Source organism: Microtus pennsylvanicus, chromosome 1 (assembly GCF_037038515.1).
Source record: "Microtus pennsylvanicus isolate mMicPen1 chromosome 1, mMicPen1.hap1, whole genome shotgun sequence".
NCBI lineage: Eukaryota > Metazoa > Chordata > Mammalia > Rodentia > Cricetidae > Microtus > Microtus pennsylvanicus.
Window position 1 is genome coordinate 82,037,579 of NC_134579.1, and position 6,000 is coordinate 82,043,578.

The window sequence follows — 6,000 nt, forward strand, 5'->3', positions numbered from 1 at the left end:
ACCTGAAGAAAGATATGCCTATGAAGATACAAGAAGCTTACAGAACAGCAAATAGACTGGATCCAAGTAAAAAGGCCTCTCACCACATACTAATCAAAACAATAAACATACAGAATAAAGAAAGAATAGTAAGAGCTGCAAAGGAAAAAAGCCAAGTAACATATAAAGTTAGAGCTATCAAAATTACACCTAACTTCTCATTGAAGACAATAAAAACCAGAAGGTCATGATCAAGTGTTATGCAGACATTAAGAGACCACAGATGCCAGCCCAGACTACTATACCCAGCAAAACTTTCAATCACCATAGAAGGAAAAAACAAGATATTCTATGACAAATCTAGATTTCATCAATACCTAGTCACAAACCCAGCCCTACACAAAGTACTAGAAGGAAAACTCCAACCCAAGGAACTTGACTACACCAAAAAAAAACCCCAGACAAACATTTGATGGTCTCATAGCAGCAAATCCCAAAGAAGGGAAAAACTCACAAGTTAACATCACCAACAATGGAAACTAAATTAACAGGAGATAGCAATCACTGGTCATTAATATCCCTTAATGTAAATGAACTCAATGCACCTATAAAAAGGCACAGGCTAATAGATTAGATATGAAAACAGAATCCATCCTTCTTCTTCATATAAGAAACACATCTCAACCTCAAAGCCAGACATTGTCTCAGTAAAGGGTTGGGAAAAATTTTTCCAATCAAATGGACCTAAGAAACAAGCAGGTGTAGCTATCCTAATATCTAGTAAAATAGACTTCAAGCTAAAATCAGTCAAAAGAGACAAAAAAGGTCATTTCATATTAGTCACAGGAAAAATCCATCAAGAGGAAATTTCAATACTGAACATCTATGCCCCAAATACAAGGGCACCCTCATATGTGAAAGAAACACTTATAAAGTTAAAATCATGCATTAAACCCCACACACTAATAGTGGGAGACTTCAACACTCCCCTCTTACCACTGGACAGGTCAATCAGACAAAAATGAACAGAGAAATAAGAGAACTAACAGATGTTATGACTCAAATGAACTTAACAGACATCTATAGAACATTCCATTCAAACAGAAAAGAAAAATCTTTTCAGCACCTCATGAAACCTTCTCAAAAATTGACCACATACTTGGTAGCAAAACAAACCTCAACAAATATAAAAAAATTGCAATAACCCAATGCAACTTATCAAATCACCATGGTATAAAACTAGAAGTCAACAGCAATACTAATTCCATAAAACCCACAAACACCTGGAAATTATGCAATGCTCACCTGAATCATCATTGAGTCAAGGAAGAAATAAAGGGAAAAATTAAAGACTTCCAAAAATTCAATGAAAATGACCACACAACATATCCAAATTTATGGGACACAATGAAATCAGTGTTAAGAGGAAAGTCATAGCACTAAATGCCTTCATAAAGAAGCTGGAAAAGTCCCACACTAGTGAATTAACAGAACATTTGAAAACTTTAGAACAAAAAGAAGCAAGCTCACCTAAGAGAACTAGATGGCAGGAAATAATCAAACTGAGAGCTGAAATAAAAAAATAGAAACAAAGAAAACAATACAAAGAATCAATGAGACAAAGAGTTGGTTCTTTGAGAAAATCAACAACATAGACAAACCTTTATTCAAACTAAACAAAAGGCAGAGAGAGAATATCCAAATTAACAAAATCAGAAATGAAATGAAGGACATAACAACATATATGGAAAAAATAAAAAACCTGTACTCCACAGAATTGGAACACTTAAAGGAAATGGACAGTTTTTTGGATAAATATCACTTATCAAAATTAAGTCAAGACTGATAAATAGACATATAACTGCTGAAGAAATAGAAATAGTCATCAAAAGTCTCCCAACCAAAAAAAAAAGCCCAGAACCAGATGGTTTCAGTTCAGAATTCTAAAAGACTTTCAAGGAAGAACTACTACCAATACTCCTCAAATTATTCTACACAATAGAAACAGGAACATTGCCAAACTTTTTTTATGAGGCTACAATTACCTTGATACCCAAACCACATAAAGATATTACTATGAAAGAATCACAGACCAATCTCACTCTTGAACATTGATGCAAAAATACTAAATAAAATACTGTCAAATCAAATCCAAGACCACACCAGAACCATCATCCACCATGATCAAGTCAGCTTCATCCCACAGATGCAGGGATGGTTCAACATACAAAAGAATCTGTCAACAAAATCTATCATATAAACAAGCTGAAAAATAAAAACCACATGATCATCTCATTAGATGCTGAAAAAGCATTTGACAAAATACAACATCCCTTTATGATAAAGGTCTTGGAGAGAGCAGGGATACAAGGAACATAGCTAAACATAGTAAAGGCAATATACAGCAAGCCAACAGCCAACATCAAACCAAATGGAGAGAAACTCCCAGTGATTTCACTGAAATCAGTAACAAGACAAGGTTGTACACTCTCTTCATACCTATTCAATATAGTTCTTGAGGGCTGGGCGGTGGTGGCGCACGCCTTTAATCCCAGCACTTGGGAGGCTGAGGCAGGCGGATCTCTGTGAGTTCGAGACCAGCCTGGTCTACAAGAGCTAGTTCCAGGACAGGCTCCAAAACCACAGAGAAACCCTGTCTCGAAAAACCAATATATAGATATATTTATATTTCTTGAGGTCCTAGCTAGAGCAATAAGACACAAAGAGGAGATCAAGGGGATACAAATTGGAAAAGAAGAAGTCAAACTCTCACTGATTGCTGATGATATGGTAGTTTATATAAGTGATTCCAAAAATTCTACCAAGGAACGTCTACAACTCATAAATACTTTCAGTAATGTAGCAGGAGACAAGATTAACTCAAAAAACTCAGTAGCCCTCGTGTACACAGATGATAAAAGGGTTGGGGAAGAAATCAGAGAATCAACACCCTTCACAATAGCCACAAATAGCATAAAATATCTTGGAGTAACTCTAACCAAACAAGTGGAAGACTCGTGTGACAAGAACTTTAAATCTTTGAAGAAAGAAATTGAAGAAGACACCAGAAAGTGAAAAGATCTCCCATGCTCCTGGGTAAGCAGAATTAACATAGTAAAAATGGCAATTTTACCAAAAGCAACCTACAGATTCAACACAATGCCCATCAAAATCCCAGCAAAATTCTTCAAAGACCTCAAAACAATGATACTCGACTTCATATGGAAAAGCAAAAAACCCAGGATCAAAACAATCCTCTGTAATAAAAGTACTTCTGGAGGCATCACAATCCCTGACTTGAAACTCTATTACAGAGCTATAGTACTGAAAACAAGCTGGTGTTGGCGTAAGTACAGACAGGAGGACCAATGGAACTGAATAGAAGACCTGGATATCAATCCACATATCATCAAAAACATGATTTTGACAAAGAAGCAAAAAATATCAAATGGAAAAAAGAAAGCATATTTAACAAGTTTTGCTGGCATAACTGGATATCAACATGTAGAATAATGAAAATAGATCCATATCTATCACCATGCACAAAACTCAAGTCCAAATGGATCAAAGACCTCAACATAAAGCCAGTCACACTGAACCTTATAGAAGAGAAAGTGGGAAATACACTTGAATGCATTGGCACAGGAGACCATTTCCTAAATATAACCCCAGCAACACAAACACTGAGAGAAACAATTAGTAAATGGGACCTCCTGATACTGAAAAGGTTCTGTAAAACAAAGGACATGGTCAAAAAGACAAAATGACAGCCTACAGAATAGGAAAAGATCTTCACTAACCCCACATCAGACAGAGGTCTGATCTCCAAAATTGGTCGTCAAAAGAACATATAATTCAATAAAAAATGGAGTACAGACCTAAACAGAGAACTCTCAACAGAGGAATCTAGAATGGTTCAACATCCTTAGTAATCAGAGAAGTGCAAATCAAAACAACTTTGAGATTCCATCATTTTACACCTGTAAGAATGACCAAGATCAAAAACACTGATGACAACTTATGTTGGAGAAGTTGTGGGGTAAAGGGAACACTCCTACATTGTTGGTGGGAATGCAAGCTGCTACAGTCCCTTTGGATGTCAGTGTGGTGATTTCTCAGAAAATTAGGAAACAACCTTCCTCAAGACCTAGCAGTACCACTTTTGGGCATATATACAAATGATGCTCAATTTTGCCACAAGGACATGTGCTCAGCTTTGCTTATAGCAGCATTGTTTGTCATAGCCAGAACCTGGAAACAACCTAAATGCCTCTCGGCCAAAGAATGGATATGAAAAATGTGGTACATTTACACAATGGAGTACTACACAACAGAAAAAAATGGCATCTTGAAATTTTCAGGCAAATGAATGCAGCTAGAAAACATCATTTTGAGTGAGGTAACCCAGACCTATAAAGACAATTATCACATATGCTTACTCATAAATGGTTTTTAAACATAAGCAAAGCAAAGCAGCCTGCAAATAACAATCCCAGAGAACCTAGACAACAACGAGGACTCTAAGAGAGACATACATGGATCTATTCTTCATGGGAAGTAGAAAAAGACAATACCTCCTTAATAAATTGGGAGCATGGGGACCTTGGGGGAGAGTTGAAGGGGAGGGGACAGGCTGGGAGTGGAGCAGAGAAAAATATAGAGCTCAATAGAATCAATAAAAAAGAAAGATACCAGTCCACTTGGGCATGGTCTCTTTTACTATAAATGCAGCTGTTAAGTGTGTTCTCACACTTTCACTTCTGGCTCTTGCTTCCAGCTTCTAGATTCGGTTCCTGTTCCCTTTTCGTGCAGAGGACTGTGATCTAGGACCGTGATTCTTCTATCCTTAAATAAATAACCTTTTATCACACATAATTCTGAACTAGTGTGGGATTATTTTGTAATTTCTATCATCATTGAAGTCTAATAAAGGATAGGGCAATGGAAAAATATTTAAATAATCCACCATATGGATATAGTCAAGGATAAATACCACACAATGACGTCTTTAGATGTAGAAAAAGCATTTGACAAAATTCAACATCCTTCCATGATAAAAAGAACCCTACAGAGACTGAGGATGGAGGCAACATAGCTCCACATAATAAAGTCAGTATACAACAAACCCACAGCAAAAATAATTCTAAATGGATACAAACTTGAAGCATTTCCACTAAAATGAGAAACAGTACAAAGATATTACTCTCTCTATTCCTGTTCAAGACAGTGGTCTGGCTCCTTCTCTGAGGACTTCTAATTGCTGGTTTCCACCCAGCATTAAGGAAGTTAACATATTCTTTAAAGAGTACTTCTTGCTTTTATCCATTTAGGATTATTCTTTATAGAATATTTTAAGTTCCCTAACTGTTGGACCCCATCCACCCTAAAGAGAAAAACCCCATTTCTGGACATGAAATCCCACCAATCTCCACCTAGGAAAGCTCCACCCTGAAAAGTTCCACCCCCTTTCCAAGAAACTCTATATAAACCCTGTATCCTGTTCAGTTTGCTACTGTTTCTTGTCTGAGTGGAGGCAGCCACCTTCCTGGTTTTTCCCTCCCAATACATCTCTTGTGTGAAGTATGATGTTCAGTGTGACTTTTTGGTAATTCTTGGCTCCCAGCTGCCAGGATACTTTTCCGTCACTGCTGTAATGCTTACAGTTACACAGCTCCCAGAAATGGATGATAAGACCCCATTGTTGAAGAGACCACATCTGTGAGACATAGAACTTGGAGAAAGCAAGCTGATGCTCACCTGGAAGTTTCACCTGAAGGAACATGTTTGATGGCATTGGAAGATGCTGTGATGGTACCAGCGGGGGAAAGTAGCCTTCAATCTCACCCAGCTGTGAATTCTGAGAGCTTCAGTTATGGCTGGCCTCAAAAGATATGCCCCTTGGCACAATAGAAACATGAATGTCATAGGAATAACAAAATACTTTCTGATTTTATGCCTGCTCCACAAGAGGGCATCGTTATTTGTACCACAATGGCACCATTATTGGAACCAATTACTTGT